Raw genomic sequence first — 12,959 nt, forward strand, 5'->3', positions numbered from 1 at the left:
TAAACCCCACTTCGTTAGGGGGAGGAGCTCTATTTTATTCAATGAATTAATGCTATTTTCTTCTTCTCAATTCAAGTGTTGTTAGTCTAAGAGAAAGTCTTTGTGCTTCATAGATCCAATTACTATCGAGAGAGGGATTGAATCTACTTGAATTTTATAATGAACTTGAGAAAGGAGTTATGAAATTCAAATTGAGACTATTCTCCCATAGCTTTCTTGATTGATACTTTCTTAGTTTGTGCGTGATATATAACCACTTTGAATTAGAATCTTGAAGGTTGTGTGGCTTGAGATTAGCAAATGCACTTCACTTCTTCTCATGACGAATTAGATCAAGAGATTGGCAATTGATTATCTTAAGAGAAATTGAGTCACCAAGAGATTGGGAGCCAATTATTTACAATCTGCCATAGATCTACTTCACATGATTATGAAAGGGTTAAAATCCATTGATTCAAGAAGAATCTAACATCTCTAATCCCTAATGATCTCATCCATTATCAATTCCAACTTTAATATCTTTAATTCCTTGTTTACCTATTCCCTAAATCCCATTTACATTCTTGCAATTTACATTCCCTTGCTATTTACTCTTCCGCATTTACTTTCTTGCAATTTAAGTTTATGCTCTTTACTCTTCCAGTTATTTACATTTAGTCATTTAATTTCATGCTCTTTACTTTCATGCAATTTACTTCTCTTGTTGCTCTTTTCACCTGAAATTCAGCATAAACTCATTTCAAAGCAATGTACCATAATATTCATCAATTAATTCATGAATTGCAATGATCAAATGAGATTATGCTCTTTTATGGTACTTTTTAGATAAGAAAAAAGGGTAGATGATGCAAGTCATCACAACACCAAACTTAAGCTTTGCTTGTCCCAAGCAAATCAATGTGACTCATTTTTAATTAGATTGAGACTTGACCTTAGAGAGATGCATTCATTACCAAAGATATGACTAAGTGTTAACTCATGCATGAATCTTATTGATTTAATGTCATAATGGACTCCTAGACCCTTGAGGATTCTTTCAAGTATTTGCCTTAGGACCCCTTTCTATTGATTAAAGTAGTAAGAATTGTTTCTTTTTCTTTAATTGTTCTTTCATTTTTACTTCTCCTTTTTCCATTGACCACAACTCTAAATGTTTTGTCTCAAGACGACCCTTTAGTTAGGCTTTCAATTAGCACTTCCAAACCAGTTGGTTTTAGGGTACTAGGTGTTGAAACACCTCTAAGAATTTACTTGCCCAGGTCTCTCTTCTTGACACATCTTCACCACAAGCATCTACTAGGATCTCTAACTCTTTTGAGCTGTCTGGTATTTCCTTCCATCCTAGTAGTTGATGCTCAGAGCCTTGGGTCCTTTTTGCTTACTAATTCTTAGTTCTATGGATATTCAAGGGACATCCTTGGCCTCTACTTGTCATATCCCTTAAGTCTAGTTGCTCATCATAGCTTATTTTCTTTCAAATTCATTCAAGATCTTATACTTAAGTCTTTCTCTCTTAGTTTTGAATAGTCTCACTTGGTCTTAGTGTTCCGAGGCTTACCTGAAGCTGAAGGTCAATCTCGGATGAGATCTGCTGTGGTAGCCGGAGCTATCGCAGCCGACTTGTTGTTTTTGGTTGTGCTGCTGATCCTTGATCACCGGAGGGTGGTGGTACCTGCAAGAGACTCCGATGCTTAAGTTAGCATGGTCTTTGAGCAGGTTTTTTGTATAGAATCAGAGTATGAGTTATACCTGGGTGCTCTAGTGTATTTATAATAGTATGGGCTGACCTTTCTAAATAAGATAAGTTAGTTATCTTATCTTATCTTTAAGTGAAGTCATCTTATTTCTAGGGGAACCGCCTTTATCTTTCTAGGATTTAGCTGCCTTTAGATTGGGCTATGTCCCTTTGTTTGGCCCTGCTTGGACTTCTTGTGGCGATTTGGCCGAACTCTTGAAAGAAGAGGTCGGGGGACCTGACCTTAAGCGATCAGTTGCTTTGTCCTTATTCAGTCCGGATCGGGTAGCTCGACTCAGAGTATGAATAGTGCCCCTACTTGAGCTCGATTTTTCCCTTAAGGTCATGTCCTTTGGACTTCAATCCTTTTGAGGAAATCGAGCTCGAGCATTTTGCCTTGGGTCGATCTCTAGTGTGACTCCTGCTGGGACTTGAATGCGGAGCGTTTTCTTTCTTTTTTTTCTCTTTAATTGCAGCGCGTGTTGCGCTTTCTTGGGAACGTGCGAGGGTTAAATGCTCATTAACTCCTCTTTTGCCGTTCCCTTATTTCCCTCTTTTTCATTTCATTTTGAATTTTTAAGCCTCATATTTCAGTTTCTCCTCTCCTTTCTCTTCACTTTTGCTCGCTGTAGTGCTTCGTTCCTCTACAGGTTGGTATTTTTCCTTTTATGTTTTCAGTAGTCGCCTTCTTGTATGTCTCCACTGTTGCATGTGATTTTTACTGATTTTGTCTCTGAGAATCTTGATCCCTTTGAAAAAAGATTGTGTCGACATTTTGTTTTCACGATTTTCTGAAAAAGCTTGCATCTTTGTGGTGATCCCCGCACTCTTTTGCTGTGACGTGCGCTTGGTTATTTTCGCTTCCTTAGGGTTCTATTGTTTGTCACAATTTTCTGTCTCTTTTCGTGGTTGTATCCCCCTAATCAAAATCTTGGCTTTTGCGGATTTGTTGGTAGATTGAGGTTATAGCTTTGAAAACTTTTTGTAGCTTTGATGATAAACTGTCAGTAGGAAAGGTTGTAACTTTGATGTTTTTTGTTGGTGATGATGACTTTCTTGCTGTTTTGTGTGGAGTGTCGTTGCCTGGTATGCAAAATCGTGATCGTTCATTCCTTGGTAACGGCGCTGACAACTTAATACGCACGTTCATAATCTTAGTTCTTTGTCACAACTTTGCACAACTAACAAGCAAGTGCACTGGGTCATCCAAGTAATAAACCTTACGTGTGTAAGGGTCGATCCCACGGAGATTGTCGGCTTGAAGCAAGCTATGGTCACCTTGTAAATCTCAGTCAGGAAGATTCAATAGGTTATGGAGATTTGATAATTAAAATATAATTAAAATATAAAATAGGATAGAAATACTTATGTAATTCATTGGTGAGAATTTTAGATAAGCATATGGAGATGCTTTTGTTCCTTTTGAACATCTGCTTTCCTACTGTCCTCATCCAATCCTTCATACTCCTTTCCATGGCAAGCTGTATGTTGGGCATCACCGTTGTCAATGGCTACATCCCGTCCTCTCAGTGAAAATGATCCAACATGCGCTGTCACCGCACGGCTAATTATCTGTCGGTTCTTGATCATGCTGGAATAGGATTCAGTAATCCTTTTGAGTCTGTCACTACGCCCAGCACTCGCGAGTTTGAAGCTCGTCACAGCCATCCCTTCCCAGATCCTACTCATAATACCACAGACAAGGTTTAGACTTTTCGGATCTCAAGAATGGCCGCCAATAATTCTAGCCTATACCACGAAGACTCTGATCTCACAATCAGGAGGCTAAGAGATATGCATTCAAGCTTGTTTGCATGTAGAACAGAAGTGTTTGTCAGGCACGCGTTCATAAGTGAGAATGATAATGAGCGTCACATAATCATCACATTCATCATGTTCTTGTGTACGAATGAATATCTTTGAGAAGAAATAGGCTTGAATTGAATAGAGAAACAATAGTACTTTGCATTAATTCATGAGGAACAGCAGAGCTCCACACCTTAATCTATAGTGTGTAGAAACTCTACCGTTGAAAATACATAAGTGAAAATAGGGTAGACATGGCCGAGTGGCCAGCCTCCCATGGAGGTCTCAGAACGTAAAAGTTACGTAATGTGTTCCAGAGATGTAAATACAATAGTAAAAAGTCCTATTTATACTAAACTAGTTACTAGGGTTTACAGAGGTAAGTAAATAATGCAGAAATCCACTTCCGGGCCCACTTGGTGTATGCTTGGGCTGAGCATTGACGCTTTCATGTGAAGAGGTCTTCTTTGGAGTTAAATGCCAGTTTGTAACCTGTTTCTGGCGTTTAACTCTGCTTTGCAACCTGTTTCTGGTGTTTAACTCCAGAATAGGGTAGAAAGCTGGCGTTGAACGCCAGTTTGCGTCGTCTAAACTCGGGCAAAGTATGGACTATTATATATTGCTGGGAAGCCCTGGATGTCTACTTTCTAGAAAATCCACTTTGAGTGCAGGGAGGTCAGAAACCAACGGCATCTACAGTCCTTCTTCAGCCTCTGAATCAGATTTTTGCTCAAGTCCCTCAATTTCAGCCAGAAATTACCTGAAATCACAGAAAAACACACAAACTCATAGTAAAGTCCAGAAATGTGAATTTTATTTAAAAACTAATAAAAATATACTAAAAACTAACTAAATCATACTAAAAACTATGTAAAAACACTGCCAAAAAGCGTATAAATTATCCGCTCATCACAACATCAAACTTAAATTGTTGCTTGTCCCCAAGCAACTAAAAATCAAATAGGATAAAAAGAAGAGAATATACTATAAATTCTAAAATATCAATGAAACTTAGCTCCAATCAGATGAGCGGGACTAGTAGCTTTTTGCCTCTTGAATAGTTTTGGCATCTCACTTTATCCATTGAAGTTCAGAATGATTGGCATCTATAGGAACTTAGATTTTAGATAGTGTTATTGATTCTCCTAGTTCAGTATGTTCATTCTTGAACACAGCTACTTTGTGAGTCTTGGCCGTGGCCCTAAGCACTCTGTTTTCCAGTATTACCACCGGATACATACATGCCACAGACACATAACTGGGTGAACATTTTTAGATTGTGACTCAGCTTTGCTAAAGTCCCCAATCAGATGTGTCCAGGGTTCTTAAGCACACTCCTTTTTTTTGCTTTGGACCTTGACTTTAACCACTCAGTCTCAAGTTTCCATTTGACACCTTCACGCCACAAGCACATGGTTAGGGACAGCATGGTTTAGCCACTTAGGCCAGGATTTTATTCCTTTAGGCCCTCCTATCCACTGATGCTCAAAGCCTTGGATCCTTTTTATTGCCCTTGCCTTTTGGTTTTAAGGGATATTGGCTTTTTGCTCTTGCCTTTTGGTTTAAAGAGCTTTTGGCTTTTTCTACTTGCTCTTTCTTTTTCTTTCTTTTTTTTTTCGCCATTTTTTATTCTCTTTTTTTTTTTGCAAGCTTTTGTATTCACTACTTTTTCTTGCTTCAAGAATCAATTTTATGATTTTTCAGATTATCAATAACATTTCTCCTTTTTCATCATTCTTTCAAGAGCTAACATATTTAACATTCATAAACAACAATATCAAAAGACATATGCACTGTTCAAACATTCATTCATAAAACAAAAAGTATTGTCACCACATCAAAATAATTAAAATAGTTTTAAGGATGAATTCGAAACCATGTACTTCTTGTTCTTTTGTTTTTAGAACAGTTTTCAATTATGAGAGGTGATGGATTCATAGGACATTCATAGCTTTAAGACATAGACACTTAAACAATAATGATCTTATAGTAAATACACAAACATAAATAAACATGAAGCATAATAAACGAAAAATAGGAAAATAAGAACAAGGAGATTACGGAACGGGTCCACCTTGGTGAGGGTGGCGTCTTCCTCTTCTTGAAGAACCAATGGTGCTCTTGAGCTTCTCTCTATCTCTTCCTTGTCTTTGTTGCCCCTCCCTCATAGCTCTTTGATCTTCTCTAATCTCATGGAGGATGATGGAGTGCTCTTCGTGCTCCATTCTTAGTTGTCCCATGTTGGAGCTTAATTCTCCTAGGAAAGTGTTGATTTGCTCCCAATAGTTTTGTGGAGGGATGTGCATCCCTTGAGGCATCTCAGGGATTTCATGGTGAGGAATTTCCTCATGCTCTTTTTGAGGTCCATGATCTCTTGTTTGTTCCATCCTTTTCTTAGTGATGGGCTTGTCCTCATCAATGAGGATGTCTCCCTCTATGTCAATTCCAGCCGAATTACAGAGGTGGCAAATGAGGTGAGGAAAGGCTAACCTTGCCAAAGTGGAAGACTTGTCAGCCACCTTATAGAGTTCTTGAGGTATAATCTCATGAACTTCCACTTCCTCCCTAATCATAATTCTGTGGATCATGATGGCCCGGTCTATAGTAACTTTAGACCGGTTGGTAGTAGGAATAATTGAGCGTTGAATGAACTCCAACCATCCTCTAGCTACAGGCTTAAGGTCCGGTCTTCTCAATTCAACCGGCTTGCCTCTTGAGTTAACTTTCTATTGATCTCCTTCTACACATATGTCCATGAGGACTTGTTCCAACCTTTGATCAAAGTTGACCCTTCTATTGTAGGGGCGTGCATTTTCTTACATCATTGGCAAGTTGAATGCCAACCTTACATTTTCCAGACTGAAATCTAAGTATTTCCCCCGAACCATGGTAAGCCAATTCTTTGGATTCGAGTTCACACTTTTATCATGGTTCCTAGTGATCCATGCGTTTGCATAGAACTCTTGAACCATTAAGATCCCGACTTGTTGAATAGGATTAGAGAGAACTTTCCATCCTCTTCTTCTAATCCCTTCCCATCCTTTTTGAGCTAGAAAGGAACCTCAGGGATCACTTTCTTCTTGGCCACAACTTCATAGAAGTGGTCTTGATGGACCTTTGAGATGAATCTCTCTATCTCCTATGACTCAGAGGTGGAAGCAATTGCCTTCCCTTTCCTCTTTCTTGAGGTTTCTCTGGCCTTAGGTGCCATTAATGGCTATGGAAAAATAAAAAGGTACAACCATATTCTTCCCTTTCAGAAGTGTACATGAACTGGTTATTTGCAACCATGTCAATGAGTTCCTGAGCTTCTGCAGGCATCTTCTTTAGGTGAATGGATCCACCTGCATAATGGTCCAATGACATCTTTGATAATTCAGACAGACCATCATAGAATATATCCAGGATGGTCCATTCTAAAAGCATGTCAGAAGGACACTTTTTGGTCAGTTGCTTATATCTCTCCCAAGCTTCATAGAGGGATTCACCTTCTTTCTGTTTGAAGGTTTGAACATCCACTCTAAGCTTGCTAAGCTTTTGAGGAGGAAAGAACTTGACTAAGAAAGCCGTGACCAGCTTATCCCAAGAGTTTAGGCTATCTTTAGGTTGAGAGTCCAACCATATTCTAGCTCTGTCTCTTACAGCAAACGGGAAAAGCATAAGCCTGTAGACCTCGGGATCAACCCCATTGGTCTTAACAGTATCACAGATCTGCAAGAATTCAGTTAAGAACTAAAAAGGATCTTCTGATGGAAGTCCATGAAACTTGCAGTTCTGTTGCATCAGAGAAACTAATTGAGGCTTTAGCTCAAAATTGTTTGCTCCAATGGCAGGGATTGAGATGCTTCTTCCATGTAAATTGGAATTTGGTGCAGTAAAGTCACCAATCATCTTCCTTACATTGTTATTATTTTCGGCCATATCTCCTTCTTTTTCAAAAATTTCTGTCAGATTTTCTCCAGAGAGTTGTGCTTTAGCTTCCCTTAGCTTCCTCTTCAGAGTCCTTTCAAGTTTAGGATCGGCTTCAACAAGAATGTTCTTATCCTTGTTCCTGCTCATATGAAAAAGAAGAAAACAAAAAAGAGGAGGAATCCTCTATGTCACAGTATAGAGATTCCTTTATGTGAGTAGAAGAAGAAAAGAAATTCAAACACAGAAAGAGGGAGAGGGTTCGAATTTTTAAGAAGAAGAGAAGTGTTAGTAGATAAATAAATATTTAGGAGGAGGTGAGAGAGAAGAATTTTTGAAAATAATTGAAAGGAAAAGAAAAATATTTTTGTTTTTATTTTGAATTTTGGTTAGAATTCGAAAATTTTAAAAAGAAAATTGAAGTTAAATTAAATTAAAATTTAAAATAATTAGTTAATTAAAAAGTAATTTTGAAAAAAAGGAAGGTGATTTTCAAAAATTAGAGAGAGAAAATTAGTTAGGTAGTTTTGAAAAAAGATAAGAATCAAATAAAAAGATAGGATTAGTTTGAAAAAGATTTGAAAATCAATTTTAAAAAGATAAGAGGTTAGAAAAGATTTTGAAATTGATTTTGAAAAAGATGTGATTGATATTTATTTTAAAAAAAAGATTTGAAAAAGAAATTTAAAAAGATTTGATTTTGAAAATTAAAGTTGATTACTTGACTAACAAGAAACAAAAAGATGTGATTTTAAAATTTAAAGATTGGACCTTTCTTACTAGGCAAGTAACAAACTTAAAATTTTTGAATCAATCACATTAATTATTAGTATTAATTTTGAAAATATGAAATAGAAATAAGAAAAAGATTTTGAAAATTTTGAAATTATGAAAGAAAAAATGAAAAAGATTTGATTTTTGAAAAAGATTTGAAAGAGATAGAATTTTTAAATTGAAAATTTGATTTGACTCATAAGAAACAACTAGATTTTAAAATTTTTTTGACTAAATCAAACCAAATTTTCGAAAATTTATGAGAGAGAAAGGGAAAGATATTTTTTTTTTATTTTTGAATTTTAATGATGAGAGAGAAAAACATCAAAAAGACTCAATGCATGTACATTTTGGATAAGGACAAATGATGCATGCAAGAACATTTATAAATGTCAAGATGAACACCAATAACACTTTGAATGTCAAGATGAACACCAAGAACTTATTTTTGAAAATTTTTAAGAAAAGACAAACATGCAAGACACCAAGCTTAGAAATTTTCAAACTTTAGATACTAACGAATTGAAAATGCATATGAAAAACAAGAAAAGACACAAAACATAAAAATGCAAAGATCAAACAAAGCAAATCATCAAGAACAACTTGAAGATTATGAAGAACAAATGCAAGAGTTTTCAAAAATTTTAATGAAAAATTAAAAATATGCAATTGACACCAAACTAAAAAATTGACACAAGACTTAAACAAGAAACATCAAATTTTTGGTTTTTTATGATTTTATTAAATTTTTTTTTTTGGATTTTTCGAAATTTAATTGGAAAAGAAAAATAAGGATTTCAAAATTTTTAATGAGAATTCCAGGAATCATGCAATGTTAGTCTAAAGCTCCGGTCCAGGAATTAGACATGGCTTACTAGCCAGCCAAGCTTTCAGTGAAAGCTCCGGTCCAAAACACTAGACATGGCCAATGGCCAGCCAAGCTTCAGCATACATAGTTCAAGCATGTGAAGAAAAAGCCTCAGTTCAAAAGAATTTAGACATGGCTTTACAGCCAGCCAGGCTTCAATATATCTCATGAAACTCTAGAATTCATTCTTAAAAATTCTGAAGCCATAGAATAATTTATTTATTTTATAAAAATATTTTTTTTGAAAATTTTTTGAAAATAAAAGAATAAAAACAAAAAGCTTAAAATTAAAATAAAATTACCTAATCTGAGCAACAAGATGAACCGTCAGTTGTCCAAACTCGAACAATCCCCGGCAATGGCACCAAAAACTTGGTATGCAAAATTGTGATCGTTTATTCCTTGGTAACGGTGATAAAAACTTAATACGCACGTTCATAATCTTAGTTCTTTGTCACAACTTCGCACAACTAACCAGCAAGTGCACTGGGTCATCCAAGTAATAAACCTTACGTGAGTAAGGGTCGATCCCATGGAGATTGTCGGCTTGAAGCAAGCTATGGTCACCTTGTGAATCTCAGTCAGACGGATTCAATTGGTTATGGTGAATTGATAATTAAAATAAAATTAAAATATAAAATAGGATAGAAATAATTAAGTAATTCATTGGTGAGAATTTCAGATAAGCGTATAGAGATGCTTTTGTTCCTCCTGAACCTCTGCTTCCTGCTGTCTTCATTCAATCATTCATATTCCTTTCCATGGCAAGATTTATGTAGGGCATCATCGTTGTCAATGGCTACTTCCCGTCCTCTCAGTGAAAATAGTCCAAGATGTGCTATCACTGCATGGCTAATCATCTGTCAGTTCTCGATCATACTGGAATAGGATTCAGTAATCCTTTTGCGTCTGTCACCACGCCCAGCACTCGCGAGTTTGAAGCTCGTCACAGCCATCCCTTCCCAGATCCTACTCGGAATACCACAGACAAGATTTAGACTTTCCGGATCTCAAGAATGGCTGCCAATAATTCTAGCTGATGCACGGAAACTTGTCTCTCAACAAATTTCCTTCGGCAAGTATACCGAATTATCGTCAAGTAAAAACTCACAATAGAGTGAGGTCGAATCCCACAGGGATTGATTGGTCAAGCAAATTTAATTGGAAGAAGGTTCTAGTTGAGCTAAGCAGAAATTGGGTTGAGAATTACAAGAAATTAAATGGCGGGAAAGTAAATTGCAGAAAATAAATGACGGAAGGTAAATTGCATAATCTTAAATGGGGAAGGGGAGTTTAGCATGAAAGTAATTAGCAGAAAGTAAAGAGAATGGGTAACATCAGAAATGGGGAATTCATTCGGCTTAGGAGATGTTGCATTCTCCAGATCAAGTTCATTTTCATCTCTTCCTCAATCAATGCATTCATTGATCTCCTTGGCAATCTTAAGTGATTGAATTCCAATTCCTTGGTAATTCAATCTCTCAAATCAGATCAATTGCCAATTTCTTGGTCTAATTGCTCATGAGAAGAGATGAAGTATGGTCACTGATTATACCACATGTATTTCCAAATAAAAGTATTGGGAGAATTATATGTCACCATATCCGCCCAAACCCCAATTTGGTCCAACATGAGAAAGCATTTCTAGCATGATCTCTTCATCCCTTTTCCAAGGTTCAGAAGAGACCCAAGTATGAATAGCTTCTTTTCCAAGATAACTACTCAATTGGATGAAGATTGAAAGCTTTCTAGTCAAATCAAGAGAAAAGAAAGAAGAAGAATAATAAAAACTATTATTGATCCATCAAATTACAACAGAGCTCCCTAACCCAATGAAAGGGGTTTAGTTGTTCATAGCTCTGGGAAAATAAAGCATAGATGGAGAGTACATTCTAAAAGTTAAACTATAAGTGCAAAAAAAGTAAAATACAGAGAGTAATTCTAATAATGCCCAAAAAGCTCTCCTTCTAGTTCAAAGTTCTCTCTATATATACTACTCTTCTGATCTTCTAGTTGGTTCTTAAAGTCCTGGATATGGGCCTTTGGATCTTGAGTTTGAACCAGTTATCCTCTTTAGTGGGCTTAGCTTTACTTGCAGAGAGAAAGTGTGAAGCAGGCAGGGACTTTAGCTTAGGACGTTAGTGGCGTTAACGTTAAGTGAAAGTGTGGGTTCGAGAACGTTAGTGACAATCACCTTTTTCACTAACGTTCCTAACCTAGGGATGATCTACGTTAACTTCAATGTTAGTGGCACCAACGTGAACACTAACGTTGCCTCTTGGTCCTTCGCACACGTTATTGGGACTTACCTTTTCCAATAATGTTGAGAGTCCTCCCTTCCCCCTATGTTAGAGTTCACGTTAGAGTGGCTAACGTGACCTTTAACGTAGGCTTGCCAAATCTTCGAGAACGTTAGTGACATTTACCTTTGTCACTAACGTTCCAAAACACCCCTACTTCCCACGTTAGAGTTCACGTTAACTAGGTTAACGTGGCTTCTAACGTGGTAGTGATAGCCATCTCCAATGTTAGTGACAAAGGTGAGTGTCACTAACGTTGGCTCATCATTCTTTCCTCCACGTTAGCTTCCACGTTAACTAAGTTAACGTGGGAGTTAACGTTGCTCAGAGTGGCTCATTCCAACGTTAGTGACAAAGGTGGGTGTCACTAACGTTGGCGATTCTTTGCTCCCTCCACGTTAGAGTCCACGTTAACTAAGTTAACGTGGCAACTAACGTAGCTCAAAGTGGCTTAGTCCAACGCTAGTGACAAAGGTGAGTGTCACTAACGTTGGCCATTCTTTTGCTTCCCCACGTTAGAGTCCACGTTAATTGAGTTAACGTGGCTCTTAACGTGGCCAATATGAGCTTGGTCCAACGTTAGTGACAAAGGTGAGTGTCACTAACGTTGGCTTCATTTTCTTCTTCCACGTTAGAGTTCACGTTAACTTAGTTAACGTGACTCTTAACGTGGGCTATGATGGCTTCGAGGACGTTATTGGCGATTACTTTTCTCATTAACGTTGCAAGCTAGCTCCCTTTCCACGTTAGTGGTCACGTTAGTTAGACTAACGTGGCTGTTAACGTGGTTCTTCCTTGCTTCCTTTGTCTTGAAATCAAGCAGTAGAGTGCATCAAAGTTCTAATCCAAGTCATAAGACATGCATCATCCAATTTGTCATTTAATTCATGCATAATTCTCCTGAAATCATGTAAAGTGCACAATGTTTGCTTGAATCAAGATGTAAGTGAAATTCTACCCAAAACTCGCTTATTTCCTAAGAAAATGCATAAAACTACCCTAAAACAGTAAAGAAAAAGTCAGTGAAACTGGCCCAAGTGCCCTGGCATCACAACACCAAACTTAAAGCTTGCTTGTCCCTAAGCAAGTACTGGAACAAGAGAATAAAGAATGGAATGCCAAGAGAAATGAGTCATTATTGTGGAAGTCATGTCCTTGGTTTTATGGTGGTTTCATGCATAGCAACTTAGGTTCATTCTTGCACTGGCTTTCAGACCTTTATCATGTCCTGGAATACTCACTTGATTGCACCCTATGAGACTTTTATTCATTGATCCTTTTGTGGTTTTCAGGGTTTGATTGTGCTTTTTAGACTAGGTGCTCTGTGAGGGGGCGACCCTTTAAGATAAGCTTTCAGCCAACACTCCCGAACCAGTTGGTTTAAGGTGCTAGGTGTTAAGACACCCCTAAGGACTTACTCCCTCAAGTCTCTTTCCCCCATACATACACACCACAGGCACATGGTTTGTTTATTTTCTTCCCTTGAGGTCTTGGTGTCCAACACCTCTTTGGGTTACTAAATGTTCTGTAGCAAGGTTGCTCTTGATAGTGGATTTTCAGCTGATAA

The 12,959-nt window shown here is 37.3% G+C and overlaps 1 non-coding gene across 1 annotated transcript; it reads left to right on the forward strand.

The window, feature by feature from the left end:
• The first annotated feature begins 6,961 nt into the window (after positions 1-6,961).
• Positions 6,962-7,069, forward strand: LOC112773563 (small nucleolar RNA R71). Its single transcript, XR_003188108.1, has one exon. It is a non-coding gene; the product is annotated as a small nucleolar RNA R71 (small nucleolar RNA).
• Positions 7,070-12,959: the final 5,890 nt, after the last annotated feature.

This window comes from Arachis hypogaea, chromosome 18, assembly GCF_003086295.3.
Source record: "Arachis hypogaea cultivar Tifrunner chromosome 18, arahy.Tifrunner.gnm2.J5K5, whole genome shotgun sequence".
In the NCBI taxonomy this organism is placed as follows: Eukaryota; Viridiplantae; Streptophyta; class Magnoliopsida; order Fabales; family Fabaceae; genus Arachis; species Arachis hypogaea.